Source organism: Nerophis ophidion, linkage group LG03, assembly GCF_033978795.1.
Source record: "Nerophis ophidion isolate RoL-2023_Sa linkage group LG03, RoL_Noph_v1.0, whole genome shotgun sequence".
Classification (NCBI taxonomy): Eukaryota; Metazoa; Chordata; class Actinopteri; order Syngnathiformes; family Syngnathidae; genus Nerophis; species Nerophis ophidion.
The window spans coordinates 32,370,863-32,391,818 of NC_084613.1; the positions used below are offsets into that span (position 1 = coordinate 32,370,863).

General features: G+C 40.4%; 1 long non-coding RNA gene across 2 annotated transcripts; it reads left to right on the plus strand.

The window, feature by feature from the left end:
- Window positions 1-17,517: 17,517 nt before the first annotated feature.
- Window positions 17,518-20,095, plus strand: LOC133549497 (uncharacterized). 2 transcript variants are annotated; one of them, XR_009806090.1, is made up of 5 exons: window positions 17,648-17,834; window positions 17,925-18,044; window positions 18,441-18,593; window positions 18,877-18,965; window positions 19,548-20,095. It is a non-coding gene; the product is annotated as an uncharacterized LOC133549497 (long non-coding RNA). The 2 variants fall into 2 exon arrangements; XR_009806089.1 differs by lacking the exons at window positions 17,648-17,834; window positions 17,925-18,044 and adding an exon at window positions 17,518-17,641.
- Window positions 20,096-20,956: the final 861 nt, after the last annotated feature.

Sequence of the window (20,956 nt, forward strand, 5' to 3'; positions counted from 1 at the left end):
CCACGCCGGGCCCCAGTGCCTTCACCACAACAGGTACCTTTGCCTGCACCACAACAGGTACCATTGCCTGCACCACGCCAGGCTCCAGTGCCTGCACCAAAACAGGTACCACTGCCTGCACCACGACAAGCTCCAGTGCATGCACCACAACAAGCTCCAGTGCCGGCACCACGCCAAGCTCCAGTGCCTGCACCACGCCGGACCCCAGTGCCTGCACCACAACAGGTACCTTTGCCTGCACCACGCCGGGCCCCACTGCCTGCACCACAACAGGTACCTTTGCCTGCACCACAACAGGTACCATTGCCTGCACCACGCCAGGCTCCAGTGCCTGCACCACAACAGATACCACTGCCTGCACCACGACAAGCTCCAGTGCATGCACCACAACAAGCTCCAGTGCCTGCACCACGCCAAGCTCCAGTGCCGGCACCACGCCGGGCCCCAGTGCCTGCACCACAACAGATACTATTGCCTGCACCACGACAAGCTCCAGTGCTGCCAGTAGCAGCTCCGTGCCAAGACCTGCCGCCTGACGCACCACGCCACGAACCGCCAAGCCAAGACCCACCGCCTGAAGCTCCACGCCAAAACCCGCCGCCTGCCACGATGACGACGCGTCAGCCTCCTTGTCGGCCACGGATGTGGCCGCTACGTGGTCATCCGCTACGCCAAAGGTGCTGACCTCCTCGTCGGCCATGGATGTGGCCCTTACCAGGTCGCCCACCTCGTCAGGTGCAGCGAGCCTCTACGCGTCGCCGCCACTTAACTCTGCCCCGGTGGATACAGGGACACGTGGTCTGGCGACCCACCGCCGAGGGTGGAGGCTCCCCTTTCCTCTCCCTTATCTCTCCTGCTTGCTTCTTTGTTTTGTCTTGTCTGTGACTTTTTTGTTGCCTCTTTTTGCACTGCTCTCCAAATCTAAACGTTGGAACTATTTAACTGGCCTCAACAAAATTTACAAGATCTTGGGTTTGGTGGAACCTGCTGTCGTGACGAAACGGTTGTTGCTGGACACACGACGGACTCTTGGGAGAAGAAGGAGTGCCGTGTGCCTGGCGACTCTTTTCTGTCGACGACGTGAAGATATCCACCTATTCGGAATTATGACAACAGGACATCTGCTGATTGGAGTAAGCGTTGCGCTGGTTTGTCGAGAAATTGGAAGTTGCTGGCAGTCTTCAAAGTACCCCAAAGCTGGCACAAATGATTGGAGGATGCGGGAAGAACTGTGGATTACATCGGATTGTCTACCCCGCAGTTTTTGAGGACCAGTCATAGACAATTTCAGAGTGAAAAGCAAATTTTATTTTCACTCGTATACAAATCTTTTTATTGTTTCCCTGGCTTCGAGACTCTCCCGAAGATCACTGCAAGCGAAGACACAACAAACTCCCTTTTTTGTCTCTCATGGACACACACCTGTTGTTGTGAACTTTGGACTTGTGACGGTAAATACATCAAGGCCGCGGAACAGAGACACACTATGGGCTTACACACACACACACACACACACACACACACACACACACACACACACACACACACACACACATCCACAAAAAAAATAAACGCCGCACATACACCCCCCCGTCCCCCAATCCAACGCCCTCGACGCAAATCCCGTAAGGGTGATGAATGGATGGTCAGCGCCTGAGAGCTGCGACCTACCACCACGACCTTGAACTACCTTCCCTCTGTTGCTAGATATCTCGAGATGCATGTTGTAATATGTATATGTGTTTTGCTATGGAGGTTTTTTCTCACTCCGAACTGGGCCCCCTTAGGAGCCCAGTCTGGATTGTATTTTTTTACTCATCCTTCCCCAGCGTTTACCTTTTTCCCATCTTTTACGGGGCGCCTTATGGCGACCCATCAGCGTTCTTGTTCTGTAACCCTGTATACTGTTTGTTTGTCTAATCTTGAACAGGTTTTTGCTGAAAACAAAGTTTCGTTGTACTTGTTGCAATGACAATAAAGACCTACCTACCTACCTAATTACTTCCAAAATGTAAATGACCACCATAACCATAACATCAGGGGAGCTCCACAAACCACGTTAAACCCAGATTCCAATCTGACGAAGGTCTTAACTCATTCTCCTTCTATGCCACTTCAATATGGAATGCACTCCCAACAGGTGTAAAAGAAAGTGCATCTCTATCCTCCTTCAAAACCACACTAAAAGAACACCTCCAGGCAACTTCAACCCTAATCTAACACCCTCGCCCCTCCACATCCCACTTCCCTAGATCATAAATAATCAAATGTAAATAATCGAATGTATATACTTGTTCTTATGCTTTCTGATCTCACTATGTTCACTGCTCCCTGTACATATCCTACGAAGTTAGACCTACACTGTTTCAATGTCCATTTCTCAGATGATGCAATTGTCGATGACTGAAGTTATGATATTAACCAAACCTAACCCCCCCAACCCCCCTCATTGGATTGTAAATAGTGTAGATAATTCAATGGATATACTCTGATGATTCACTTGCGTGATGACTGTATTATGCTGTTAGAATATATTTGTACCATAAATTGATTAACGTAGACCCAGACTTAAACAAGTTGGAAAAACTTATTCGGGTATAGAATATGTACTGTACTGTGCAATCTACTAATGAAAGTTTCAATCAATCTTGACGTTTTGGTGAGTTTACTGAGAAATTTGTCAAACTGAAACAATACAAAAAGAATAGTCATTGTAAGTTAATAATACTAACACTCGTAAAATTATATTAGCCGATGCTACTAACGCTAGCTGCATTACATTACGATGCATGAAAACAATTCAACAGACATCACAAATAGGACGGTTTGGTGAGTTTATACAAGTTTTGCTCGTGTCCCCCTCAAAACACCACTGTTTTATAATGTAGCATGCTTTTATAAAAATAAAAAATAACTTCTGGATCATAGGTATTGTATGGAAAAGTACCACAAAAATAATAATTCAGACATTACATAACCAAACATCTTTGGCAATCAAAGCATGATCGTAACAATCCACATTTTGCGTCATTAATGTGTGAAACTGTTATCTAAAAATCGTGTAGCTCCTCCTCTGAATACAAGTGCTCCTACAGAGGGAATACGAATTTAGTTTTCCTCCAAAATACAAAATCTGGCAAGGCACCAACACACTGCAGGTCATTGATTTTATTTTGATTAAAAGTGTGTGTATGTTCTTTTAGTGCTGTGTATGTTCTTTAGTGCTATGAAAAAATTATACATATTTGCGATTAATCGCAATTAATTTTGACTTAACTGTGACCTAAGTGCGATTAATCGCAACTGAATATTTTGCGTGCATTAATAACATAAAATGTAGATTGTTACACTATAACTCAAAAGGAAGCTCAGCTGAAAGGACAGAAAGCAGGAAGTCAAGAGTCAATTTTGATCGGAGACTTTCACGTTGTCAAAACATGTCAAGACACCTCTTCTCAAACCAATCACATACTTCCGGCTTCACAATCTTACATTACGATCTTGCTTTGCCAAAGATGTTCTGTAATATGATCTGTAATATTTCTACATAAATGAATGTTTTCTGGCAGAATGAAATAAAGTATATATTATTTTCTCATTTATATTTCGCAGTTATAGAATGTTTAGCAGGCTGAATATTACATTGTTTATGTGAGCTATAGCTATGAGGTTTTTTTCTTCCTTGGCCTCAGTCTCGATCCGTAGTCTTGACCCCCTCTCCAGTTTTAGACTGAATTTTTTTTTCCTCACTCTCCCATCCCCGGCATTTACCTAATTTTCACCTTTTTTGTAAGGCAGACCCATCAGTGATCCTGTTCTGTCTCCTTGTAATGTTTTTTCTACCGCTTGTCCCGCTCAGGGTCGCGGGGGGTGTTGAAAATCGTAATTTTCCCTTGGGGAATAATAAAATACTTCTGATTCTGATTCTGATGCAGAGATGTGAAAATCATTAATTTCTACACCATATAATCCACAAAATATCACAAGCATTTATTCAGATAGAAAAATCAGACATTGCATAACCAAACATCTTTGCCAATCAAAGCATAATCGTAACAATCCGCATTTTGCATTATTAATGTGTGAAACTGCTATCTAAACTGCTATCCACACATCCTCTGAATGCAAGTGCTCCTACAGCGGAAATACAAATGCTGATTTCCTGCAAAATACAGTACAACATCTGGCAAGGCATCAACGCACTGCAGGTCAATGATTTTATTTTCTTTAAAAAAACTATGCAAAAATTATTTACTGTATATCTGCGATTAATTACAATTCATGTTGAGTTAACTTTGAACAAAGTGCAATTATTTGCAATTGATTATTTTCATCCTTTGACAGCCCTCGTTTCCACACTCCGCGGATGCGACAAGGCGTGAGAACTTTGTTCGCCTCATGTGTTCCTACTGTTGCATGCGACCAGTCTTCCTTTCAGAGAATAAAACACACTTGTCAATACCAAGTTCTTTTGGATGACATATATGTTGAGTAAAAAGGACCACCGTGAAAGAATAGGACTAGGCCAAGTTTTACTAAAGCTTTAGGAGACCTGCCCTTGCAACGCAATAATAGCATCAGCTACAAAAAGCCTAAAAGTAAGACAAATGGAGTTAACCCCAATAGTGAGAATGCCACCGCCCCCTTTTACAGAGAAGGATGCACCTGCTGATAAGAAGAGGGACCGTGTCCTTCACAGAACAAAACTGGCTCAAACCGCCCTTTTGAGGCGTTAATTATGTTTTTACAGACACTGAGCGCTCAAGGACCAAATATGGAAATCAACAACAGATAATAAGGCGACGGAAGTATACCGGCAGTACAAAATTCTCCAGAGCAGATACGTACCAATATCATGATCACACAATACAATGTTATGCTACAGCATCAAAGTATATCAAAACTTTATGCATTCTCCACACTACTACCTAAGCGAGAAGCAGCCCGAGGACGCCAGCAAGACCGAAGGAGGTGCAGTGCGCCGTCGTCACCCAAGTTCAATGAGAGTTTATGCGAGCCTTTGAGTCCTCCACATGGGTTCATGTCGCACAAAACAAGTCCTAACGTAATTGTGCATACTTGTACGTGTCAGCGACACTGCTGTGTGAGAGGAGTGTGTGGATTTCTTATTGCCAACAAACACAGCAATATAATTAGCTCAGCACAAATTGTGTTCATTACTTTACAAGCACGCGTGTGATTCATCAGCCGGGACACACAAACATGCTCTACTCACTCCTCACTTGGCAATTAAAGTGCAATCACAGACCCACAAACACTAAACTGTGTTAGGTACACCGGTGCAGTGTCATAAGATCCCAGCTACACAGTATTCCTAATTCTGTATTTTTGTTGTTTTTTTAACAATACAGTGTTCCCTCATTTATTTGGGGCCGACTTACTACGGTCTCATGCATTGCAGACTTTAAAGTACCATTGAGTACAATTTAGGGATGGGTACCTTTCACATTTGAACCAATATTGATTCCCAGGTAACAGGAATCGATACTAATACTAAACATAACCAATTTTCGGTTCTCTTGTGTGTGTTGATAAAGTTGAAGTTGAATGTGCAAGTCAAGCCTGACGTTATGCCCCTAAAAGTGTTTAAACTGTAAGTATTTACAAAAAATTAAAGGGATAAGCGGTAGGAAATGGATGGATGGAAAACACATTATTGTATATGTACATCTGGTCAAACGACCATGACAAAATGAAAAATCATTTTATATTCCTATCATGCCTCGTTGAAGATGTTTTGTAATGTAATCTGTGATATTTCAACATAAAGTATTGTTCTCTGGCAGAAAATGTTTTTTTTTCACATTCGCAGTGCGTCAGATCCGGTCTAATGATCATGACCAAATCAAATTTTACATGTAGCCTGCTGTAATCTAGGATTAAGTTATAAAATAATAGAACACTTCATTAAATTACACTTATGCGCTTTTGAACATGTGCGCACACATCGTGTTACACGCTCACAAATCTGGATGTGGGCGCTCGAATCTTACACGGCAAAAGTCGCGTGTAAGTAGACAGCCTATCAAGAGTTTTTCTGATTAGGGACAGACAGACAACTTTTATTTATATATATATATATATATATATATATATATATATATATATATATATATATATATATATATGTTTGATACACATTGATGCTTTAGTATAACATTGTATTGTGTGATCATGCTATTGGTACTTTTTAGCTTTGGAGATGTTCGTGCGTATACTGCGGTTGCCTTATTATCTGTTGTTGATTTCCATATTTGGTCCTCAAGCGTCCAGTGTCTTGCACAAACATGATGTATCACTCCTTATAAGCGAGGTTTCAGCCAGTTCTGTTCTGTGACGGACACGGTCCCTCTTCTTATCAGCAGATGCATCCCTCTCTGTGAAGGGGTGGCTACCTTTTCACTATAAGAAATAACTTATTTTGTCTTACTTTTAGATCTCTCTTGGTGATGCTACTATTGCGTTGTAAGGGCTGGTCTCCTATAGCTTTAGTAAAAATTGGTCAAGTACTATTCTTTCTCGGTGGTCCTTTTACTCAACATATATGTAATCTCAAAGAACTTGGGAATGACCAGTGTGTTTTATTTCCTGAGAGGAAGACTGGTCGCACGCAACAATACGCAGACACCCAAATTAGGCCACACTCACGCAAATCGGATGACACGCGTGCAGACTGAAATACACGTTTTGCTACAATAATACTTCCATAGAGATGATTCCACCGACAATTGTTTTTGCGTGAAAGCTGAGAGAAGACAACAGGAAGCAGCACGGTTCTGCATGTCAACAAAGCAATCAAAGCACTGCAGCTCACTTCGCTAAGTGAACATCAGATGACCCCATAAGCTGCGGTGATCGACGACACAACAGCAAAAAGCCTGTGGTTCCCAGGATGACAGCAGACCGCCTGGCCAATTTGTAGCATACGTTCTGCCTCCGAGTGAGCGGGCATGCAGATTTGCATCATTTATAAAGCAGCATTGCATTACAGCGACACAATTACAGTAAATTAGCTTCACAAGCTGCCACTTTGTGCCCGGACGTGCTGACTGGTGGAACATTTCTGCTTGGCTTCTCAGTGTTTTCTCTTCAAGTGGGCTTTTGTCACTGTCATGCCGTCCCAGACTGACAATTTGTTTATGGAGTTGCACATTTCAAAGATTTTCCAAAGAAGAAAGACGGTTGTCTCTTCAATTTTTAGAATTTTGTCAAACAAAACCAAGTTTCTTTTAAGTAATAAAGACATACTTGCCAACCTTGAGACCTCCGATTTCGGGAGGTGAGGGGTGGGGAGGAGGTGTGCTCGAGGGCGTGGTTAAGAGGGGACCAGTATAATTCAACAACTCGAGTATTTCATATATATATATGTATGAAATACTTGACATTCAGTGAATTCTAGCTATATATATTTATTTTATTATATATATAAATAAAATAAATTGTTGAATTTCAGACAGCACCTGTCAAATACACAGTAATAAAACACAGTTGTTCTACTAACTTTACTGTGCTTGGTGGTTACTAAAAAAAACAACAACAACAATCACCTTTCACTATTTGAGTAACCTTTGTTCTGCCATTTGCTACTGGCGAGAGTCACTTGCCGTCAGGTGCGCAACACCACGTAAATCGTTGGCCAATCAAAGAGCAACCCCATTGGGCTATAGCCAACATTCACCAGGAGATGGCAACAGACAACATAAAATCACTCTATTACAGACGGCGTCACCATGGCTGTAACTTCCTCATTCTTCTACTTCGTCTCATTGTGTGTACAGTTTTTTATTCAAATCCGTAGATGTTGTAACGTGATTGGGCAGGCAAGCTGTTTTCATAACAGGAAAGCGGACGTAAAAACAGGCTGTCCCTACTCATGTCCGCTTGGAGCTGGAGGGGGCGTGAATTTCGGGAGAAAATTTATTACGAGAGGTTTTCGGGAGAGGTGCTGAATTTTGGGAGTCTCCCGGAAAATCCGGGAGGGTTGGCAAGTATGAATATACGTAGAAATGTATCACGGCTGTTTATCTATTTTCTGGAAGAATGTAGTTAATCATAGAAGTGGAACCCAATGATATCAAAAAAGTATTGATTTTTAATCAAGAATTGATCCGGAATTGAACTCCAAGAATCGAATCGAATCATGTGGTGCCCAAAGATTCACAGCCCTACAAGACAGATAATTTTCAAGTTTTTATTACCATGAATGTTTGCTTTAATGAAATGTTTATTTTCAAACATCAAGGTTTTTGGGGGTTTTTTAAACAGCGCAACACAAAAAGGACAAATACGGTTTCAATGACAACTAAAAACATTTTTTTCTTACAGTGCGTTGGTGCTTTGCCGGATGTTGTATTTTGTGTGGATTGTTGCGGTTCATGCTTTGATCGTCAAAGATGTTTGGTCATGTAATCTCTGATATTCATACCTGAATAAATACTTCTGATATTCTGTAAATTATATTTTGTCCAAGTTAACTATTCATACCTCTGCATAACTAAATTTTTTTCTCTGGTAATAAAAAGTAATATTCATTTAATTGAGGACTATCAATCAGAACATTTTATAAAATAACAAAGTTTATTTCATGAAAATGTCCGACTCCTATTACTCGAGTGATGTATTTATTTAGATATGTCACGTGGGGGTTGCATTTTAATGCGGGATCGTTCCTCCAGTGCAAACACGGACACTCTGGACAAAAACGTAAAGGTAGGAAATAATTTAATGAATAATGCACCGTATCAACCTGACAGAGACAAACAAAAGAAAAGCGTGCCGAGCGCACGGGAAGCCAAGGCAACAACTTTAGCACAGAGTCGAGAACAAGAACATAAATGTGACTGTTGCTTTCCGCAAACAAGGAACCCAGGACGAGTGATCAAAAAGGCAGGCTTAAATAGTGTCTCATGATTAGATACAGATGTGTCCCAAACAGAGGCAGGTGCAAATCATGTAACCATGGTGACAAAACAAACACGGAAGTCCAAAACTAACAGAAAATAAACTGAAGATGATTCGAACCACAGATCATGACAGATGGTGGTGGTGGCCTAGCTGGGGATTGTGGCTTGGCTAGTCGAAAGACTGGTGGTGGTGGCCTCGCCGGAGTTTGCGGCTTGGCGGGCCAAAGACTGGTGGTGGTGGCCGTGCCGGAGGTTGTGGCTTGGCTGAGCGCAGCTGTGCTAGCCCCCCCCCCCCCCCCCCTCAAAAAGCGGATACCAGACGCGCTCCTTGCGGTCTGGAACAGTCTTTAGGGGTGGGTGCAGAGAGGTCAGGAGGTGGGTAGAATCCTCACCTTTAAAATGTTCAGAAAGTTTCTTTCCCCCCCCCACCTGAGATTGTGTGGGAGGATAGGAAGAAAACGTCCGTGTCGTGGGCGGGGCTAGAGTCCTGGGGGGCGTAGCTTGGCAATCAAAAGAAGACTGGCTGAGGAAATCTAAATTTCAAAAGAATGTCCTGGTAGTGTTTAATTTTTTAATTAAAGTCTTTAGGAGGTGACTAACACAGGCAGACAGAAGACACAAAAAGAAAATGTTGGTCCGTGACTTCCTTAGATGACACCGGCGGAATGATGTCATCGCCGCACGCCGATTCAGTGATGTCATCGGAAGTGGGCGGAGTGAAATTTTTACCAGAGATTATTTGGCTCGCAGCCCAGTCAGAAAATTGTTTGGCAGAATGAGAAATTAGATTACCAACCAATTGTGGGGATGAGTGGGCTGCTTAGAGCGTGCTATGTGCCGGAGGAGGAGACTGAGGAAGCGGTGCGTCCCGGTAGCGAGGCCACTTCCGTCCTCGCTGACACGTCCATTACTGGAGTGGGGCAATGTCCTCGGGCCATACGGAGTTGATAGGGATCAACTTGCGCTCCAAGGAAGAGTGGCGTGGAGTCTCCGCCTCCGTTGCCCTTAATGCCATCCACGTACCTTTCTCCACCTCTTCGGAGTCCATGGCGAAGGAACTGTTTGCTGGGTTCCTTCTGTCACGTGGCGGTCGCATTTTAATGCGGGATCGTTCCTCCAGTGCAAACACGGACACTCTGGACAAAAACGTAAAGGTAGGAAATAATTTAATGAATAATGCACCGTATCAAACTGACAGAGACAAACAAAAGAAAAGCGTGCCGAACGCACGGGAAGCCAAGGCAACAACTTTAGCACAGAGTCAAGAACAAGAACATAAATGTAACTGTTGCTTACCGCAAACAAGGAACCCAGGATGAGTGATCAAAAAGGCAGGCTTAAATAGTGTCTCATGCTTAGATACAGGGGTGTCCCAAACAGAGGCAGGTGCAAATCATGTAACTATGGTGACAAAACAAACAAGGAAGTGCAAACAGGAACTAAAGAAGTCCAAAACTAACAGAAAATAAACTGAACATGTTTTGGACCATGGATCATGATAAAATATAAATATCATGTTACATTATAAAACATCTTTGAAAAAGCATGATTGACACTTAAAAAAGTTTTTGGCATGAATTTAGAACGCATATAATGTGTAGCGCTATTATTGTGAACCCAGACGTTTCTTGACAGGGTAAAAGTCTGGAAAATAAAAGTGACTCTGGACTTCCTGCTCACTGTCTTTCCTTTCTGCTCATCTTACTAAAACAGTTACAGTAACAATATACGCTTTATGTTATTAATCCGTTAAACTAATCTCACCACGTAAGTATTCAGAGTAAAGCTCTGAATGCAAGCTCTACAATGTGATGTCTCAGAGGGATCGTGGATTGAAAAAAAAAGAATGCTTTTGTTTTGTCAGTAGAACAACTTGTCATGTTTGGTCCTGAAATTTCCATAATGTACTCATGACTTTGTCCATTTCTGATAACTATTTTCTCGCTTGTGGCTCATCAGTAACTAGGGAAAACAGCCACATTTTCACAAGCTACACAATAACCCAAGTGTAAAAGAGAAGTCAGTTAATCTTTAATCGCACATATAAAAAAATTTGTCGTTAATTGATCTTATAACTAACGCGTTATTACCGTGTTAATTTGACAGCCGTAATTTAAACGGAGGCAAACTTGAAAGCTGATCTCCTATACAGGAATGCCAATGTTAGAGTTTCTTAAACGAGCAAAGTAGAACATGCAATCCATTTACTATGTAAATATATGCTAATTATCAGAATATACAGGAGGAGGTGAAAATATGATTATTTACAACACACAATGTGATTTATCAAGCCTGCTCCCCACATCTGCAGTCCCCTCAAAGGTATTCCATTGGGTTGAGTTTTTTCTTGCCCTGATGTGGGATCTGGGATGTCCTTGTGGCTTGTGCAGCCCTTTGAGACACTGGTGATTTAGGGCTATATAAATAAACTTTGATTGATTGATTGATTGATTGATTGATTGATTGTATTCTGTTTTCATTTACGATTTGCACAACATGTCAACTTCATTGGTTTTGGGTTTTGTATTAATACCATGGAAACATAATAATACTAATTAATATAATTGGATATAATTAGTTATTAAAATTATGTGAAAGTTCAAAGTTTACCTTGTTTACTTTCGTGACGACCCCCTTAAAGTTTTGTCATCAATCAGAAATATCAAGCAGCTAAAATGCACCAAACATTGGCAAGTGTGGAGAGTGTTTTGCATTTTCCCTATCATGCATTGTAATGGATTTAAATTAGTGGAACTTTTTTTTTTTTTTGTATAATTTCCACAAAGTTCAGTGAGCAGGGTGTGTTGTGTGGGACAATTTGTGTTGACTTTTTGTGTTGTTTGGATATTTTTATTGTATTTATTTTTGCACAATGACTGGGGAAGGTTGTTTGCATCGGGTCATATAAGTGTACGCTGTGCATTCTTCTGATCAGAGCATAAATAAATGTAAATGATCTGTATTACCCACTTTGTACACTAGATGGTGACATAAGAATATTGTCAGACTGTCATAATGAATGCAAGTTCCCTTTGACTAAAGATCCTTGATAAAGTCATGAAATCTCGCAGGTCAACTTGAAAACGTCGGAAGCCGCATTTGGCCCATGGGCCTTAGTTTGGACACCCCTGGACGATAACATTCACACACTAGGGCCAATTTAGTGTGTTCAATCAACCTATCCCCAAGTGCATGTCTTTGGAAGTGGTAGGAAGCTGGAGTACATAGAGGGAACCCACAGAGTCACAGGGAGAACATGCAAACTCCACACAGAAAGATCATGAGCGCAAGTTTGAACCCAGGACCTTCGTATTTTGAGGCAGATGCACTAACCCCTCTTCCACTGTGCTGCCCACTACAGAGTAGCAATGTATCTATTGTTAACATTATTTGTGTTCGTTCAACACACGGTTATGGACGTTGTTTGCTATCCTTGAATAGTGACATGTTCACGCATGCTAAAGAAAGGCTTTTTAACATTTTGTCAGGTTACAAATATTTTTTTTATTAGGATTTTATGTGACAGACACACATTAACTGGTACATGGCTAGTGAACGTGATTTTACTCTTGTTTAATTCAAGAAAACCATTGAATAGTGTGGTTTCATTAATTAATTGGCCCTTCATTTCAATAGTGTGAGTAACTACTTATTTATGCAATAACAGTTATTCATTTTGTTTTACTTCCTAATTCTTCTTTACAAAATAATTTATGGATTTTCCTTTGTTGACGGCAATAAGAAAAATAATTGTATCAACAAAAAACAGGCAAAAACCCTGGAATGGTGTTTTATTGTTTGTGCTATGGCGCCATCTTTTGGACAAATCCGCTCACTGCAGGTGTTGCAGTGTCCTTCCATTTATTGGTAGTGCTATTTTTATTTTTCAACCGGCGTGCCGTTCAATCTTGTAGCCGTCGATAGCGTTTCTCCTCGTATAGATTTATTATATTTATCCAGGCAAATTTTTGTAAGTTTCACAATAAAACTAAAACAGTTTGTACTTACTAAACCGTACCATGTGTGATGTCCGTAGGAGTGTTTTTGTGCATATTTGTTTGTGCTATTGTAATGTAATCAAGCTAGCATCGTTAGCATTACCTAATATGCTTACACGTTTACTAGTGTCTGTGTTATCAACCCATTGTCTCCCTGCTTGACACTCAGCATCAATGGTTGAAAGTGAGGGTTAAACCACCAAATGATTCCCGAGCGCGGTACACGCTGCTCACTGCTCCCTTCACCTTCCAAGGGGTGAACATGAGAATGGGTCAATTACAGAGGACACATTTCACCACACCAAGGGTCAAAGCCCCCTTTGACCCTATTAGCCATATTGTAGTTTCTAGGGCTTCGATATGGAGTCTACAGCTTTTGGGCTACAATTAAATTGAAAATGGCAGACTCGCGCAAGGCTCTTCGGGTCAACCTCCGCCATATATGGAGATATCCACAGAAGTCTTGAATTTCAGGGCTAGATTGTTTTGTAAATATCTTCACCATGTTTGGGGCTTATGCACATCTCAAATACACAAAAACAGGTACCCATGGGTAAGAAAAGTTGGTTTAGGCCCCCTTTAATGTACTTTCTGCATGCAAAACTACAATTATTCTCTTTAAAACTTTTTTGTGTTTATATTTGAGGGTGTCAGCAAAACATTACTTGGATTCACACTATTTCTCATGGTGACAATTGCTTTTTTGGAACAAAACCACCGTACTCACTGTATATTATCTTCAGTGGCAGGCCGTGCGTTTCCGGCCTAGGCCTTCAGTGATGTCCTACTTAGTCCGACTTCAATGAATACCTCTCAAAATCCATCATTTATGTCACCACAACACCTTGGCTGGAGAAACACGACACAGAAAAGGGCATTAGATTACCTCACGCTAATTAAAAATCAATGAACCCGCATCAAACATATCTTATGTGGTACTGTCAAAATTGGAATAACTGTAAAAAAAAAAATCATATTAAACGTGAAAAAATTAAGAAATAACATATTTGAACTCACAATTTGTAGAATCCATCAAACGCCGTATAAGCCCTTGGTCGATTCAAGTAGCTTAGCTAGCTTAGCTAGCTTCTGTGGTCGGCTGACCTTCATATCCTTTTTCAACCCTTCTTTGTGGGTTAAAATTAAACCGAATAAAATGTTCTCTGCTCCGGTGCCACTTCCTCCTTTCGCAAGTCACAATTTGTGATTGTCACGTTCAGCTTAAGGCTACCTAGATGAGCTACTCGTGATCTGATTGCCTATCGCAACTGTCTATCAAATGTATGTCTTCTGTTCGGTTACACTGCACTGCGGCCGCTAATGTTGATCCAGAAGGCCTCCGGCAGAATTCATGCAGCGGTGGCAACAAGCTCGCTGAATTCTGATAAAATATCTAACGAAAAAACAAGCAACACTGGAGCCTAATATGACATGAAGAGAATTTGATGAATACTCTTATATATTTATGGAAAGTAAATTCAAAATAAAATGAATTATTAATTTATTATCATTGTTTATGTTAGGCCAGCAGAGAAAGCCTTGCTGGCCGTGTCGTCACACCCCTTATTATCTTCCATGTTTTTAAACAAAGAGGAGACAGTGGAGGACACTGAAATCGGTGAGCAGCAGCAGCGTATAAAAGCAAAGCTAATGACGTCCGTTTGTCTTTGAGATGCCCGTGTAAATTTCTTTCTTTATCATCCGGACGGAGCTGGAGAGGCTGCCTCCTATTCAATATGATCCTGTCTGTCTAATAGTGCCGCCGAGCGATTACCTGCGCCATAGGACTATTGATCCTCCGCATCGCCATAAACACACTGGAGCGGAAAAAAGACTCATCCTCAGACGCGCCGGGCTTTGTGGGTTTTTCCTCTCGTCCTTCTGGCTCTTTGACTTTTAAACAGTTTGTCGGAGGAATAAAACAATCTCAAGCTGAGAGAAGCCTGCTTGGGGGTCAATGGTTCAACACCCCGAATGCTGGGATAAATCTCAGGGCAGAGGCATTACTGAGGTGCCTTTGACTTAAGGTTGTACGATATTCCGTTACTAGTATGGTATCACCGTACTAATGATTCAAAAACGGTACTATACTCTGTCTGAAAAGGGGCTGTAAGTCATTGGTTTGAGCAGGGAAATGTGAGGGAGGATATAACCTCATAGAAGAGGGCAGTTTTAGACAAACGGCTGTAGAGTTGACAATTACATCAACAGGAAAAGGACCAATAAAACGTGGAGACAGTTTACAAGCCTCAGTTCTTAGGGGGATGTTCCGAGAAAATAACCATACCAGCTGTACTGGTTGATAGGCTGGATCAGGAACTCCGCGACGATCAGCCACCACCTTGTTGAGTTCAGCCGTACATAGGAGAGCAGCTCGTGTGTTCTTTCATACCTTTTGGCACCGACGCAGATAATGTTGGACAGATGGCACGGCCAACTCCTGTTACTGCTCAGGGAACAGTGGTGGTTGATAGCCAAGAAAGGCTTCAAAGGGGGTTAAACCAGTAGCAGAACTCAATTGAGAGTTATGGGCATACTCGACCCAGAAAAGATGGGCACTCCACTGCGTCGGATTGTCTGCTGCCACGCATCTTAGTGCGGCTTCCAGCTCCTGATTTGCGGGTTCCGTCTGGCTATTAGTGTGGGGGTGAAAACCAGAGGAAAGACTGACTGTCGCGCCAATTGACTTACAAAACAGCCGCCATACTTGAGAGGTGAAGTGTGGTTCACGGTCCGAAAAAACGTCCAAAGGCAGTCGATGTAAACGAAAGCCATGACTAACCAGGTGATTTGCAGTTTCCAATCCTGTCGGCAGTTAGGGCAGAGCCACAAAATGGCAGGCCTTGGAAAAACGGTCAATTATGGTAAGTACACTGAAAAAAAAGTTGTTTTGGCCTTGTAATTGTTACCACGGATATTAACTTAAATTTTACAAGGATTTATTATTTCACTTCTTTTACTTTAAAATCTCACCTTTTATTTAATGTCTTACTTGATGGTTGTCTGTAACTTTGTATCCTCACTTTTATATGTAAATTTGATCATTCATTCCAAGTAATATTTACTTAACTAAAATATTGATTTTATAACCTAACACCAGAAAGTAAAATGTACTTGGGTAATAGCAGTGAACCTCGCCACCTTGTGTCCACTCAGCGCATGCGTCGGAGAATCATTTGCGCTTTTCCTCTCAGACATGCCCAGGGGCACCTGGTTTTCACTGTAGGACAGAAGATGGCGTGGACAGTCATTTAACAAGAAAGTTCACGGATATGGAGCCACATGGGTAGGTTGTATGCTTAATTAACTTTGTATGTCACCTTTGCTTATCTGTTCCAGTCAGTGTTGGAATATGGAATACTTAACGTTAGCATTAGCTGACCCGTTTACCCTGCCAGTTAGCTAGCTAGCTAACAACTGCAAACTTGGCATTGTGGCATGCAGCTACTTTTTTGGATGTGTTTACGGTTGCAGAACAGGAGATTTGTATTTTTACTAAACCTGTAAGGCTGCATTTATGATATATATATATATATATATATATATATATATATATATATATATATATATATATATATTTATAGAGCAATTTCTTTGCTCCGGAGTCCGACAGCATTAGCATGGATATCTCCTGCTGTTTATTTATTTTATTTTTTGGGCGGTAGTCCAGCAGCAGTGTCCATGCCGTGCCTTTCTGTCGGGTCTTCTTTACGCCTACTGAACCGCTTATACCACCACAAAGATCGGATATTCAGGTCCAGCCCTAGTAGACTCATGTTTATAATATATAATATGATCTGTGGATAATATCAGTAATATCTGCTCGTAAACAGTTGTTGACATGCTGTTTTGAATTCAGAAAGTATGCTATTGGTTTCAGTTTTGTGGTTACTTTGGGGGAACGGAATTTATTTATTTTAAAAACAAGTATTTTTTTTAAACAAGCATTCCAATGAGAAAAAATGGCAAGTTTGAAACCGAATAGCAAAATTGCAGCCACAAGCACACCCTCTTCAGGACCTAAAAATATATCAATTGTAACTTTAACCTGTCTGGTGGGATTCGTAATTTTGGAGCAAGGTTAATTTACTTTACACCATCCGTGGTCATTTTAATGTCAAAAATATTTTAGGGGAACTTTCTGTGTCATCAGTGTTCTTCAAATAAACATTTGCTTTAATTTCTCATATTGCAACACATGGTATTTTAATGATATGTCATAATATAATTTGTCAATATATTTCACAGAATATTGAAGGACGTTGACTCTCAGGAATTTGGTCTCAACAGTTTACGCAAGGTAAGATCAAATTAGTGCTGTTGTTGAAGGTTTAAATTGCATTTTTTAATGACACCAATATGGTTGAGTTATGAGATGTTTAATTTATTTTACATGTGCCTCAACATTAGATGGAGGTGTAAGATGTGTAGTTTTGAATCAGACTGTCTCGCCCATGGGATCATGTTTTGTTTTTGTCATGTTCGGTTTTGTTTTTTTGGACATTGCTTCCTGCTTTTGCACTTCCTTGTTTGCTTTGTTTCCATGCCAACCCATTAGTTTTCACCTGTCCCCGTGTCATGCACCTGTTTTCAATCACCATTGTATTATGTAAGCCACAGTTACCAGGTAGTCAGCCTGACAACATCACCTCCTTCTCACGTCTAACACCTGCTACGCTCCTTGCTATGATGCATGTCTCGTTCACGTTTCCATGTCAAGTAAGTTTTTGTTTATAGTTCATAGTCAATTGCCTTTGTGCTAGTCTTTTGTTTCCTTAGTCAGTTTTTGTGCCGCCATTGTGCGCGCCTTTTGTTTGTTCCTGTTTTTAGTTAGTGTTAGAATAAAGAAATGTCTTTACCTTCACGCCGTTTCCACTCTATTCGCTTTGCACCTCGGGAAAACTATCCTCGTGTAAGTCCAAGTTTGACACAGACAAGTGAATAGGATTGTTTAAACACTATAGCAGTGGTTCTTAACCTGGGTTCGGTGAGTTATCCTCAGGGGTTCGGCACAGCCTCCGCTGCGGATGTCAAGACACACCCAACTCATCGTGTAAATAAAAACTTCTCCCTGTCGGCGTATTATGGATACGGCAACAGCAGAAATCACACTGACTTGCAGGTGTGTAGTTTGTTGTGAGTTTATACACTGTGTTGGTTTTGTTCTTTGAACAAGGTGATGTTCATGCAGTGATCATTTTGTGCACTAGTAAAAAAACACAACTTGGTCTTGAATTTAAAAAAAAAAACTATTATTTTTCACTAAAGAAGGGTTCGTTGAATGTGCATATGAAACTGGTGGGGTTCGGTACCTCCATCAAGGTTAAGAACCACTGCACTATAGGCTAAAATATGGAAATGGTGGCTGGCCACAGTCAGTCAGTCCTTTGTCTTCACACTGATTGCTCTTGTTCATTCAAAACATTTAATGCCCTTATTATACTGGGGAGACTATAGTATTAATTGTTCTAGCAAGGTGCGTGTTTTGATCAAGTTGTATTTTTATCTTCTGTTTCAGATCAAAGATGAGTTCAGAAGGATAACAGTTCATCTGGAGCGAACCTTTTCGTCAAAACTGGACACACACACTCCCAAACTCCTGGAGATATTTAGGACAAAGGGTGGGGTTACAGGCATGGAAATCAGACCGATGCTGGATTCACTTGGCCAGGTAAAGTTACAGGGACATTAAAGGGATTTGTGTAAGTCATCTTGTGTTGGGCTCATACAAACTGAGCTAGCTATTATCATCTCTCTCTCTCTCTCTCTATCTATCCCTCTCTAGCTCTCTACTTCTCTATATCTCTCGCTTTCTCTGTCTATCTCTCTCCCTCAAAGTAAATAAATTAATTAATATAATTTAATTACATTGTCTTTTACATGGCATAGTGAACTTTGTGTATCTGTTTGCATATACATGTTCTTTGCAAAGAATTTGCTTCTCTGTTTTATAGCAACATGTTGAAAGCAGAGGAGATCTCATCATATGTTGCCTAATGGAGTTTCGTGAGAGTCGGGAGAGGAGCTGATCAAAGACTGCCAGGTACATTTTGAAAATTTGGGATTTTCTGATGATTATTCTCACCATAGTAAATGTATCTCTTCTCCAACCTAATACTATAACCTCTGTTCTTTGTGTATTAATGTATTTACATAAAAGTCACATGTGCCACTATATATGAGGAAAAACATTTGTATTCATATTAACAAATATTAGGCCATTAACTTAAATTGGCAATTAATTGCAATGTGTTCCAATTTTTCAATTGGTTCTGAATCTGAAATGTTTGAAAATCAAATGTTTTGAAAGTATGAAAAATGGTATTTTAAACAACATTTTGTATTTTTTAGACAATCTTGTTGAAAAAAATGATGGTTGCCTCAGTGACCCAAGTGTACACAGACAAATTAAACTGCAAACCTGGGTTAACCCAGACAAAGATCAAATTAAATAAAATCAATAGTTACCTAAATACTTCCCCAGCATTTAACCAATGTCGTGGTCTCTGTAAGTATAGGTTATATGAACTGGCTGTTTTACCATCATGAATCACCTCTTGGGAACTTAAGAGAAAAAATGTGTATAATATTGACTCCTGAGCACAGAATCACATGTTTTTCACAGGATGTAGGTGAAGAAGACTCTGTTCATCATGTCCTCAAAATCCTCGTCATCAGTGGAAATGCAGCACAGGAAGGCCACAATCCTGCCCATGTGTCAAGTCATCGTCGAAGGAAAAGAGGTTCTGGATGACTGCAAAACCGTGGCAAAGGCTTGCCTTCTGCTCATGGGCTTAATCTACGCCATGAACTTGAGTTATCCACTAAAACTGAAATACACATTTGAAGTGTTTCAGAAGCTGTTTCTAGAGCTGGATGTTCTGAAAATGTCGCCCAAGGTACGGTCTTTGCGAAATACACTTCTACTGTGAGTGTTTCCACAGTGTACATATGCTGTTCTAGCATATAGCTGTTCTTTGGTGTGTGTGAGCAGTACATGACGCTTGTCAATGTAACTTGTTGAAAGATTTTGCTGTTGTGGTTAAAAGTTACAGTTCAGGACATTTTATTGGGTCCTTTACCTGTAATTGTTCGCATTATTGAGAATGTTTTAAAACAAAAAAATCCATGTTTTATGTTTTGTCTGGTAATGCTGCTAGAAAATGTAATAAAGGTGCTCTTCTTTGAAAGTATGTTATCATTTCATATTTGTAGAAGATGTGTTAAGATAATTTAATTTAATTAGTTTAGTTTTAGTTTATTGTTCTTCGGTCAATGGTCAACAAAACAAACAGTTGTACATTCATAGATTGAAATTGAAAATGTTGCAGACCGAAAGGGTTTAGGCTGAAGTCGAACACTTATTGCGCTTAACCCTATAAACAATGTCAAGTACAAAATAAACTTCCGAAAATTATGAAATGTCCTTTGCACAACATATTATGAATACAAATTATACACAACATGAACGTAGTTAAATTATATACACAGTAAAGACATGTGAAATATCCTTGCACACGTATTAAACCTTTGCACCAATTATATACTATATATACAAACAATTATACTTCCATTATTATTTATATCCCACGTTTAGTTTTTAATTTACATTAATCATAGTATTAACTACAATGTTGATTCAAGAGTGATATATGTTTTCAAGACATTGGTCTCTAAGTGTTTTTCAAATGTGTGAATGGAACTAGAACATATTAAGGAATCATCCAAGCTGTTCCACAATTGAACTCCTCTAACAGAAACACTTCTACTATTTAAGCTCGTTCTTATTTTTGCTTTCTGAGAGAAAGCTGAACCTCTGAAGTCATAAGGATTTTCTCTGGGTTTGAACCTCCCCTGTAGACACCCAGGCAGCATGTGGTTATGAGCTTTGTAGTCACAATAGTAGTATTGAGGTCAACAAGATTGTGCAGTTTTAATGTTTTTAATTTAATTAACAGAGCATTGGTATGGTCATGATAATTTGCATAATTTACAATTGTAATGTATTTCTTTTGAAGTAAGAATATAGAGTTG